Genomic DNA, 13,101 nt, shown 5'->3' on the forward strand with positions numbered 1-13,101 from the left:
TCCGTAGTGAGTAATTCTGTTTACACACCCGCGACACACAAATAAACCTGTTGCCAACCACAAACGCCTGTTTAGTGGCTGCAGAGGAACTGCTGAGATATAGAACACTTTACATCAAGCGTACGTTCGCAAAGATGTTTTTGTAGATGCGGCCATATTCGGAATTACGTGGTACTCACAACCTAACTCTTTATTAATGTCACATAGTTATCAAACAATGTCTTAATCCAAAATAGACACTGAAGGAATTCTGTAAGATATGTCTCTGGCTGCATTAGTACATTCAGAAACTTCAAGAGTTTTTATCTCACGCAATATGTGCCAAGGGTTTCTAACTATAAATACATTCTGTTACTCAAACACTGTACCAGACTTAAGCTGTTATATACACAGGAGATATTGAACTATACAGAGGACTTCATTGTCACATATCTACAGACAGTCCTTTGATAACTGTATAAACCACTTATTGGCTCAACATACAATACTGAGCTACACCTGGTAAGCATTGCTGTATTCCTTTGGAAAACATCCAGCTGGAATTTGTGTTGTGGTGGTTTGGGAAGGCTTAATACCTGTAATTTCCCCAACATAACTATCACCATCAATCATTTCAGACATCTCTCTTAAACAGACAAATAAATCTAATTGTATCTGCATACATACATCAGGATGCTATAGACACTAGGGGGTATATTCACTCCTAAAAACCTGCAGTTTAGTAGAGTTGTTGCCCATAGCAACAAATCAGTTTCTAACTATTATCTTCTAGAAGGTGCTAGAGATAAATAATAGCTAGAGTGGAATTTAATTGTTTTCTTGCGTCCGATCTCTCAGATCTCGGGGGGGTGCGAGCTGAAATGCCGGCACCGGCAGATGATCGCCCCCGACAGGAGCAACAATTGAATAGCTCTGTTGGGCACGTAGGTGGCTGCAAACAATTGAATTCCACCCCTAGAATCTGATTGGTTGCTATGGGCAACAACTGCCCTTCTAAAAATCTGCACTTTAGTAAATATACCCATAAGGGGGCGATATAGTTGGGTTTTTTTTTTCACCCAACGGAGCAATTCAATTGTTGCTCCGTTTGGGTGCACATGCCGCGTGTGCGCCCAAAAGCATAGGGTTTAGTTGCATACAGCAACTAATCCCATCTAAAGTATTGCTGCGAGCAGAAGTGTGTCCAACAGCAACTATGCATGTCTGTATGGAGCAACATTTTAATTGCTCCGTTGGGCGCCCATTAGTTTAGGCACCCGATAAAACATTGTGTATGGTAATTTCAGCAACATAAATTGCTAAAAGGTGCATAACATCAAACATTCAGTTATTCAATCTCCTTAGACAAACAGTTACTGCAGAGCCCAGTGGGGGAGATTCAATTGATTTGGGCCCCCCCCCGCTGGGCATTCATACAATTGACCGCCCAATGGAGCAATTCAATTGTTGCTCTGTTCGAATGCGTAAAGCTACAGGGGGGGGGTTTCACGCAAATCTCAGACGCCAGCAGGGGGTACGCAAATCAAACGAATCGCCCTCAGTGACTTTCAATGTAGTACCGTTATAGGATGACACTTCTCCAACTAGTCAGTTTGTCAAATTTAAGTACTGTTAGACACTGTGCTGTTAACACTGTGCTCTTATGCTTTTGTGGTGAAGCGCTTTAAAATGCAAGCCTTTGCGAGCAGGGCACTCTACCCGCTTCTCCTTACTTTATTTTCATCTACTTTTTACTCCCCACTAGGGCACCCAACACTTGGTTGCTTATTCTCTGTTGCTTAATTGGGTGCTTTGGTCACCAATGTAGCAATGTATATTATACCTCTCCTTGTCCTGCATTGTATTTGGATTGTACTGTTGATCACTTTTTTGGTTATGTACTTTGTAAGACGCTGCAGAACAATTCAGGTTAGGTTTAGGGAGCGGGGAGGGAGGGTTAGTGTTAGGATACTTACCTGATAGGTGTCTGTATCCTAGCCCTACGGAAACACTCGAACACTCACCGTCTGGCAACCTGACAAATCTGGGTTTGGTGGATGCCAGGAGAATGCTCCCTACCTTCCCTGCAAAATGTTGACATTGCAGACGTTGGTATTCTTCAGATGCTGACATGTTCAATGTCGACATAACTGTTGACATTGTGGTGTCGACATTGTAAATGTTGACATTATGACTGCATTCCGTACAACCTATTAAAGGGAATTAATCCTAATATACAAGTCTGTATAAGAGCGCCTAGTAAAATACACAAAGACATTTAGGAAAGAAACATATTTGAGATAAAGCAATAATAAGGAAGTATCATTGGAGGCTATTTAATTCAGCAGGAGTGGATTAGTGCCGGGAAGTTGGTCCTGGAGCTATTCAATTCAGCGCGCTGCTTAGTCCGTTTTTTTAAGTCGGAGAATGCCAGTTCTCACGACTTAACCTGGGTGTTTAGTCAAGAGAACCGGCATTCTCTGACAAAAGTGCCAGCCCAAGGCTGTTAGCGCTGTGCCAAGCTGGAAAACAGCTTTGCACCCGGCACTTTAGGCGGATTTCTCCTAGCACTCACAGGAGGGTGCGAGGAAAAATCATTTAGTCGCCCAAACAGCGCGGTCAATTGAATAGCTCCGGGAGCTCCCTCCCGGCGCTATTTAATTCCCGCTGAACTGAATCACCCCCATATGTGTATGTACACAAAACTTACTAACGACGAGCCATTGAAATAACATGTTATGGGTAAATAATAATGCTATGGTATTATAAATGCTATTGTAAATCTCTAAATCAGTTGCCATATAACTCTATTTGTTACATTATTTTCTTAATTTAGGAGAAATTTATATTTTAAGCTTTGTGGTCCTTTCAATAGGCTGTAAATAGTACACTGTGGTAGCAGATTTTATTGTCCATATCAGTGCATTAACTGTGACCTCCCATGTTAAACAGAGGTCAGATGACTCGCCTGTAGGACCTACCCCACTCCCAAACATCAGCAGCTCAACTCGGCAACCCTGCTTACTTTGAGTTACCAGTTGGGATGTAGGACTAGTACAGGTCCTACTAAATGCACATTGACAGCTCAATCGGATTGGCTGGAGTGTATCCTGCAGGACCCAATTTTTTTTTAATGACAGAGTACCTTACCTCAGAGGTTCCCAAACTAAGGGCCTGATTCAGAGCCGGATGCTATTTGCGCTCGCTCGTTCAGAAAAAAGGGGTGGCTATTCAAATGAACTGTTCGCTTTTTGCGGTCTGTTCACGCCTCTAGATCTGAATGAGCGAACAAAACTTGCGGTCGTTTTTTGGAAAACTACGTCCCCTGGCCGCTCGCATCCTACGTCATGTCCGGTATTTATTAGATTAATCGAGTACATCGACCAGCGTATGAACTGCTCGCTATTCTTGTGGTTGGTTTTTCCTACCGCAATCATGCGAGCATTTCTGACTATAAAATAACCCAGTGACGTGGTCAATGACGCTGCTGTATTAATTATGCACACCCATAAAACGCCCGTTTTGACCTTTAAGCACGCCTGCGTTCTGATCTCCACTCCCCGTTTTCAAGCACCTTCCCCTGTTACCACCCACATACGCCTCCTCCTGTCACTCAAAATAGCAGGCATTCGCTATTTAGCGAACAAACGATTTTCGGCCGCACTGACTGGTTCGCGCATGTGCAACTGTGAATGCGCAGTTCTGCAAACATCGCTCGGAACGAACGAGCGGCCGCTTACGAGCGGCTCTGAATCAGGCCCTAAGTCCTCAAGGCACCATAATGGTCCAGGTTTTAAATCTATCCATGGTTAAGAACAGATGGGTAAATCGGAAGACTGAGGTACTAATTGAGTCACCTGTGCCCAAGCATGGTTATCCTTAAAACCTGGACCGCTATGGTGCCTTGAGGACTGAGTTTGGGAACCTCTGCCTTACCTCCATTTCAGCGTAACACTGATTATGGAACAGTTTCCATGAACATCCATTCTTGAGTCTATGGTTGCATACGGTCAGCTATTAACAACTGTAATTAAGGGTGTGGGGCTCACATTAGGTCCCTTTGTACGAGAAAAGCTACCTTTAGATGTAACAGGATATTTGAACATTTCTGCTGATCAGCTGGATACGTTCCTACCATTAGTATAATGAGATCCTTCATCAAGATAATGATTCATGTCCCAATAATAGTAAATACATACAGTCGTTTCATGGACATGGCAGGGAATTCAGTGGGTTCCCCAGCTCTCTCAGCTCTATACAATACATTGATGGTATTAGATTTGGAGAGGAGATCCAGCAGCTAATTTACAACTGTAGGACACATTCAACATAAGTCACCATTACTATACTGTATTTTAGATACTGAATGAGTCACTGCCCTAATTAGTTTAAAATAAAATCAAGCTTGAGAAAAAGATAAAAAGAAAGAAACATAACACAACCTATAAAATACTAGAACACTTAAAGGCCAATCTGTCCAAAATAAACATTAAGTACTTTGAGTGCCAAAGACGATTTGTCTAAAAACAATACTACTATACCTATTGCTTGTATTTGACCAAATGAATGCCTCACTAAAAGATATACACTTTTAAAGGCACACATCCACTAGCAGACCAAAAACAACTGCACGATTAAGACATTGTAATCGTGCAGTCGTTTGACAGTCTGTGCTGTGCCTACACTGAACAAGCAGTCGTTCCGTGTAGGCACATCCATCATCCCCTAACATGTCAACCTGACGTTATCGTCAGGTTGTTCAGCATGTTCGGCCGATGATTGATTTCGGAAACGACCAGCGGGAGCGCACATCGCTGGTCATTTCCGACATTAATGTGCCCTGTTCATGAGCGATTGAATGATATCGTTCAAATGCTTAAAGAAATCGCCAAGTGGATGTGCGCCTTTAGGAGGCACATTCCTCTGCTCTCTGGTAGCCAAATTCTCTTGATGGTGAAGAATCACTACAGTGATTCTGCATTGTGAAAACAGTAGATGGTCATGAACATCACAGTATATGACCGGATGTTCATGCCGACGGTCACTGAATGTCCGGAGATAGTTGGGTCTGAGAACTTTATTGTAATTACTCTTCATCACGCTCAAATCCGGAATGTGCCCAATTGTTGCAGGTTATCTGGATTGTTATAACAGCATGTAGTACAGTATTTCAGGAGAGGAGTTTTTTTTTTCTTTTTTACGAATACAAGCAAATAAACAGAATGCAAAACATGAACGATGAATCAGCACTAGCACTTCAGGTGTACAAAAAAACAGAAGGTTCACGTAGGTAAATCATATACAAAACGGTCTTAATATTGAGTATGGAGTAGGGGGTCAAAGTCAAATACCAAAACTGAATGAAGTACAACAATAAACATCTTTCTGTACGTTTAAGTCATATTTTATATACTTAAATATTGCTTTTCAATATCATGCATTGTTATATATTAGGGTTTATATTCTTTACGAAACTTGCAAAGTTTCCAACATAAGTGTGTAAATATAGCACTGCAATTCTATGTATGAAAATATATTTGATTTTGTAAGTGATCACAGATTCTGTGATCACTTATTTTATTCAACATTGTTTGTAGTTACAGCTTGTTTGGTAAATGCATACGCTTTCCATAAGAACCTGTTTTAAACTGTAAACTGTTACCTGCCACCTTCCCACTCTGAGTGGCGAGCCCCTGAGGACATGAGCACACATGGATACGACAATGACGACAAGCAAGAGGTTACCACGACCCAGGAAGACAGTGTGAAAGCTTGACCAGTTGCATTGTTTGCCCTGTAATCTATTGTGTAGTGACCAGTTTGTCTAAACTATAATATGTGTTGCTAAGGTTACTCCTGTATTGTTTGCTGTGTATAAATTGTACCACACTGACCCTGCAAGTTAGGGCGTTCAGAATTGAAGCCTTGTGTTGTGCCAACAGCGCATGCGCAGTGTAAGGGGCGGTACTCTTTGGGCGGAATTCAATTGATTTTGCGGCCCACATCTCCCGTCTAAAGTGGCAGGAGATTGCGGGCTGCTATTCAATTGTACCAGCTTTTCACGCTGACCGCACCCAAAGTGGTCGGGTTTAGCCACGTAAATCGGCTAACCCCGACCAAAGTGCTGGGCGCGATCACGAAAAGTGATGTTTGGGTGCCCAAACATGTCACTTTTCGCACATTTCAGCTCTCATCCCCCAGGGGCTGCGAGCTGAAATGTAGCGCTTGGCAGCTGATCGCGCCCGACAGGAGCAAGAATAGAATAGCTCCGTCGGGCGCGATAGCGGATGAAAAGAATTGAATTCCGCCCCAAGTGTTTCTTTATGTCAATAAATCTTTTGGACTTTGGAACTACAAGAAGCTGAGCGGACTTCACAATTATTTTATCTTTAATAAGGGACAAAGACATACAGGAAATTCCATAATAATATCAAACCATAGAAAACCATTTGGCTGCAGACATGGGACCCTAAGCAGCGCATACAAATATACCAAACATAGCATACACCAGAAAAACCACGTGTGGGGAGTTTTGAAAGGTACCCTGCCTAAATAACAAATACTGCCCCATAAGCATGAGAATTCTCCTCGTGTGGAAGCAGCTGTGGATTTGCTGCCAAAGAAGGCCTGACGCGGCGTTAATAAAGCCCTCCCATGTCTTAAACAATGGTTGCAAGGAGTGTTATTTAAAAAGCAAAAATTCTAGCCGTTCCATTCTGAACACAAAGACACATGGTAGGAGGGGGATCCCTAATCCAGTGTTCTCCCCAGGCTGTTTTCTGCGGCAGAAACAGCCTGCCGCCCAACACTTTCCCCCGCCGACCCCACGACCCCTGCTGTGGAACGCTGGCCTCTGAAGTGACCAGAGGCTAAAGAAGCCTCCGATTGCTTCAGAGGCAAGCGGTCCCAGTGATGCACTGCGCGGGTAATGTCACCAGCGACGCGAGGAGCCTGCCCCGCACGCCTGCTGGATCTAGTTAGATCCAGGCAGCGCGAGGCAACGGGGGTGGGAGCGCATGTGGCCAGCAAGTAAAGGTAAGTTCTGGGCTGGGACCAGGGCGAGTGTGGGGGCACTATTTAAGCCTGGGGGCACTGCATAAGGGACACTATTTAAACCTGGGGGCACTGCATAAGGGGCCAGCCTCGTGGCACAACAAAAGGGACCAGCCTGGGGGCACTGCATAAGGGCAAAGCTAAACTACAGGGGGCAATGCATAAAGGGCACAAATACAGAGGGCATTGCATAATGGGCACTTTTGACTGAGAGCCAGTGGGGGAGCAGCCTGAGACCTGTCTGGCTGGATTGGTAAGGGAGTTACCCCTTTTCCCGGCGCACACATAATTGCGAAGGTCCCCACCCTGGGGAGAACACTGCTAATCCATTCCTGAAATATATATTTCCTTGCCACTGCCGGTACTTGTTGTTGAGAGCATGTCTGCATGTGTACTTCCATAATCTGTACAGGGGAATGGAGGCAAACTGGAAGCCACAGAGGGCCTGATTCAGAGCCGTTCGCTATTTGCGGTCGTTCGTTCAAAAACAAGGGGTGGCTATTCAAATGATCCGTTCGCAAATTGCAGTCTGTTCACACCTCTAAGTCTGAACGAGCGATCAAAACATACGCTCGTTTATTTGTTAAAAATGCCCCCTGGCCGCACGCACCATACGTCATGTCCGCTATGTATTAGATTAATCGAGTACATCGTACAGCGTATGAACTGCTCGCTATTCTTATGGTTGGTGTTTTCAACCGCTATTTTGCGAGCAGTTCTGAGTTAAAAAAAACCCAGTGACGTGGTCTATGACGCTGCTGGATTAATTATGCACACCCTTAAAACGCCCGTTTTGACCTTTAAGCACGCCTGCGTTCGGATCTCCACTCCCCGTTTTCAAGCACCTTCCCCTGTTACCACCCACATACGCCTCATTCTGTCACTCAAAATAGCAGGTCCTCGCTATATTGCGTACCAACGACTTTCAGCCGCACTGACTGGTTCGCGCATGCGTACTAAAAACCGTACGCATGCGCAGATGTGCGAACATCGCTCGGAACGAGCGTACTGCTGCTAGCGAGCGGCTCTGAATGAGGGCCAGAGTTAGCTAGGAGCTTGGCCCTCCAACAGCCCAGAGAAGTGATGTAAGGAGCTGGATCACACTGATGCAAGAAAATTGTGGAGAAAAATACAACCTATTAAATGGTTAACAACAATAATATCTTAAAAATATCTTGTATGGAATGTATAGACTACTAGGGTATAAGAAGCTCGTGGGACATAACAGAATTAGCTTCTGTTGTCTGGATCATATTGCAGACAATTAACACATTCATTTTGCTGATTAATTTGTGCTATTGAGCAAATAATAGGTTATTCTCACCAGCAACATACAAATATAAATAGCATCATAGGTTTATGGTCTTTTATCAGACTTTACCAGAATCTTGCATGAAACATTACTAAATATTCCTAGTATTAAACCTGGAGTAAAAATAAATACATTTTAAATATGTACTTTTCTTTTCTTGTAAGCATCTGACTTACAGTAGTATTGCATCATTTGGTCTTCCTGTCTGGGACCCATCAGAAGTCAGCATTAATAAGAGCAAGGTAAAGTAATTGCTTGGATCTAATTGGATATATTTTTTAAACATATGGTGGTCGATTCAATTAAACTCACACCACAAATGAGTCTGGGCCAATATAAGGTTTCCACACCATTGCAATGACAACTCTTAATTGAAACCACCCCATAAAGCTGTAAATGAAAAAAAAAAAACCTGCTGTCTCATCTCAGTGTCCTGTTTATTACAATCTCAAATAGACAAATGTTTTTGTTTGCTAAGGGGAGATGTCGCAAAGCTTTGAGATAGTACCAACCAATCAGCTCCTAATTGCCATTTTTCAAACACTGCCTGTAAAATGACAGGAGCGGACTGGTTAGTACTTTATGGGCACGATTCGTTTCAACGCGAAGTGAATAGCGCCAGGAATCAGCTACCGGAGGTATTCAATTCAAATGCGCTGCTAAGCCCGACTAGGATTTCTTCTCGCATCTCTCCGGGGATGCGAGCAGAAATCCGACAAAAGTCCAGGCGTGATGCCGTTTTCTGCCCTTAGCGCCGGGAAAACAGCATCGCGCCGGGAAGTTTAGTCGGAGAATGCCCGTTCTCACGCCTAAATACCCCGTTTAAGGTGCAGGAACGAGCCTTCCCTGACCTAACTACTCGCAGACTTGAATAGCTCCGGGAGCTCATTTCCGGCGCTATTCACTTCACATTTAATTGAATCATGCCCTATGTCTTTCCAACATTAAAGGAAGTTTCCCCTACCTGACTTTTCGTCTACATCACGTGTTTTGGACGCGGAAACTTATCGTGCGCGTCCCCGCTATTCACCATATTCAATTCCAAAACAGGCGAAAACGGCAAGCGGTGAATGCAGAACAGACAGAAAGTACTGTCAGAATTGGGGGAATCACTCTGTACCCCAGAAAGAGATGGGCTGACTTCTGAAATCATTGTGGTAGTTTAGTATTAGCCCTAACTGAACTAGTTAGGGTACTTAAGTGGTGGTAATTGCTTGCTATTGGCGTCTTGGTAAAAGTGGTGAAGAATGGCATAAGGCAGTGTTTTTTTGAGAAAATAAGTAGTTCCATCAAATTTTGGGTGCTTGTAAATGGGTACAGGTTGAGTCTCCCATATCCAAAATGCTTGGGACCAGGGGTATTTTGGACAATGGAATATTCTGGAATATTTGCATATCACAATGAAATATCTTGGGAATGGGACCCCAATATATACACACAGAATGCATTTATGTGTTATATACACCTTATACACACAGCCTGTAGGTCATTTTATACAATATTTTCAATTATTTTGTGGTTTAAGCAAAGTGTGTGTACAGAAATGAAATAATTTGTGTTTCATATACACATTATATACAGCCTGAAGGTAATGTTATACAATATTTTTAATAATTTATGCCTTAGACAAAGTTTGTGGATTGAACCATCAAAAATCAAAGGTTTCATTATCTCAGTCATGGCAAAATTATTCTGTATTTTGGAATAATTTGGATATGGGAGACTCAACCTGTAATACCACATTTTAATGTCTCTAAAGTGAAGCTTTTGAAAAAGTGAAATTCCACCTGCATACAAGCTCCTGTAATCCCAAAAACACTTGGCCCCTTCTTAGAGCCCCCCCAGAACCTTGTTTTGCTAGTTTTTGAAGTTGTCGCCCCACTTCTTTGTTTTCGCCCCAAATTTCAAAGGAGTTTTTTGGAGTGTTCCTGTTTTTTTTTTCCTTCTTTGGGGTGAATTGTCCTTGGGGAGTGGGGTGTACCAAGGGTTCTGAGTGGTTTCCCAACATCTGCACCCCAAAATATAGATTTTGTACTTTTTTTCTCCTTCTATTCTGTGGAGAAAAAAGTATCGCCTATATCAGTGTATTGACTTTCCGCATAGGCGAAATCAGGATGGAATTGAATACGGAATAAAATTTGCAGGCAAAATTTTTGCAGAAAAACGGGCAAAAAACGGCATATGCCCGGCATCTATTTTTCCTTTCAGCGGCACTTGGGGGCTGCCCAGTGTGTCCGTAAGTGTTGGGCACGCCCCCAAGTGATGAAAAGAGGACGTGTCTTATATACGCGCCTTTTCAATGGCCACGCCCCCTTTTCGGGAGCACGCGCGGCAGTGCCCTCTCTAGCTCCGGCGCCCTGCCTGCCGCCGGAGCTAGAGTGAACACTATATTTATATAGGCAGGTATTACAGGTTATTATGTATTGTTATTTTATCTGCATATCATTAAGAAGCATTTGTTACAGAATTGTCAGCATGTAACCTTAACACATACCATATGTGGCATAACATTCCAATTAATTTCACTTCACTTGTCACCATTATATCTGTTCTCATCTTTGCTGGCTCTACAATTACATTGTTAGGTTCCTGCCCTTACAGTTATGAATATCACAGCTTCACCTGTCCTACTAGGTGTAAGTCACATCCAAACCTTCCTGTCCTTCTTGGTGTAACAATCACATACACACCAGTCCCAGTGCCCCATAACATTGCCTGCCAATGTCCACCCTCACATCTACAATAGCCTCACCTGCCCCTGCCCTCCAGTGAGTAACCATCCTAGCCTCACCTGCCCCTGTCCTCCATTGAGTGACCATCCTAGCCTCACCTGCCCCTGTCCTCCAGTGAGTGGCCATCCTAGCATCACCTGTCCTCCAGTGAGTGACCATCCTAGCCTCACCTGCCCCCGTCCTCCAGTGAGTGACCATCCTAGCCTCACTTGCCCCTGCCCTCCAGTGAGTGACCATCCTAGCCTCACCTGCCCCTGTCCTCCAGTGAGTGACCATCCTAGCCTCACCTGCCCCTGTCCTCCAGTGAGTGACCATCCTAGCCTCACCTGTCCTCCAGTGAGTGACCATCCTAGCCTCACCTGTTCCTGTCCTCCAGTGAGTGACCATCCTAGCCTCACCTGTTCCTGTCCTCCAGTGAGTGACCATCCTAGCCTCACCTGTTCCTGTCCTCCAGTGAGTGACCATCCTAGCCTCACCTGTTCCTGACCTCCAGTGAGTGCCCGTCCTCCAGTGAGTGACCATCCTAGCCTCACCTGCAGTAACCTTCCTAACCGCACCTGTCCCTATAATCCCAGATTTCCTTAGAACAGTTCCATAAATCACTATGATGATTGTTTTCACCATAATACCTGTTGCTGACAAGTCTTAATCCATCATGACAATGGGAAGGATGCATCAAACCTGAGAGTGGAGAAGTCGTCAAGTTGCTCACAGCAAGCAATCAGATTCTACCTATCATTAATATAATGTATGTACTAAATGCTATCTAGAAGCTGACTGGCTCCTATAGGGCAACTTCTTCACTCTTTAGAAGGTTTGATACATATTTTCCGTTGTGTCCTGCTCCGTCCTGACCCGGACCGCGACACAGTAACAAGAATCCTCTACCCAGCATGATGGAAGTCAGGTGACCGGACAACTGTCATTCCCCTGGCCACCCTATGCACAGCTCTCGGAGCAGGCCCTGCCTGGCCTAAGCTGAGTGCCGCTGTCCTGCTCACCTCAGCGGGGCTTCCCCCGGCCTCCGCCTGTCCCCTGGGTGCCGCTCTCAGGTGGCCGGTGACGAAGCACTGGACGCGGTCATGCCTGGCTCGATATGACGGGCGGGAGGCTGGGAGTCCTCAATCACTTCCTCAGCAGCTGCTGTACCCGGAGATGACGCCGCCGATCTGTCAGGCTCAGCGCCGCCCACTCCGCAGCTCTCTCTACTTTTTTTTTCCCCCCAATAACTTTATTGACACTACCTGCTGTCTGAGCATAACACAGAGATAGGCTTTCAAATATAGGAAGTGGATAGAGTCCCTTCAGTTTTTGTAAGGTAATGTCTAAATCCCCTTCACCTAGAGGACCCTGACGTCATCAGCCAGTGTCCAGCCTCATTCCCTGTCATCCAAGTGGGCATAGAGGGGGAATATAACCATGTGGCGAGCGTAGCGAGCCACCGTGCCCGAAGCGTGGCGAGCGGACAACAAACTGGTGTAAGTGGGGACAAAGTACCTCTTTCGCTGGCTGTCATGAGCAGGAACTGCATTTCCACCCTCACTCACGTCACCTCCAGGTCCCTAGCGCGAAGGGGAAATACAGTCAACCGTTTTTGTATCCTGACGTCATCAGCTACTGTCCAACGTAATTCCCTACCATCCACGTGGACATAGAAGGGGAATATAATCTTGTGGCTAGCATAGCGAGCCACGGAGCCCGAAGCGTGGCGAGCAAACAACTTTCTTTTTTTGGTGGACTGTATGGGCAGGGAACCGCACTTCCGCCCTTACTCGACGTCACTTCCATATACAGAAACTGAAGGGGAAATATACCTTTCCGTTAAATATAGGGTAGTCGTGACTAGATCACCTTCGATGGAATGACCTTTTCCACGTCTTGCACTGGGCGGAGCTAAACCAAAGGCAGTGGCGCGGCACAGTCTGAGTGTTGCTCTGGGGCGTCTGTGCTGTATGGCTAGTGGGACCCCAGGAGAGGAGGATGCAGCAGCAGAGCAGTGCAGCGGGATCCCAGTGGAAGCGCTGG

General features: G+C 44.9%; 1 protein-coding gene across 1 annotated transcript in view; it reads right to left on the reverse strand.

Annotated features, from left to right (window-relative positions):
- Window positions 1-12,286, reverse strand: part of TMEM248 (transmembrane protein 248) — a 32,501-nt gene extending 20,215 nt beyond the window's left edge. Inside the window, exon 1 of the mRNA XM_088477785.1 lies at window positions 12,078-12,286. The gene's annotated coding sequence lies outside the window, so the exon portion shown is untranslated. The remainder of the gene's footprint in view (window positions 1-12,077) is intronic.
- Window positions 12,287-13,101: the final 815 nt, after the last annotated feature.

This window comes from Taudactylus pleione, unplaced genomic scaffold (genome assembly GCF_031769625.1).
Source record: "Taudactylus pleione unplaced genomic scaffold, aTauple2 ptg000203l, whole genome shotgun sequence".
In the NCBI taxonomy this organism is placed as follows: Eukaryota; Metazoa; Chordata; class Amphibia; order Anura; family Myobatrachidae; genus Taudactylus; species Taudactylus pleione.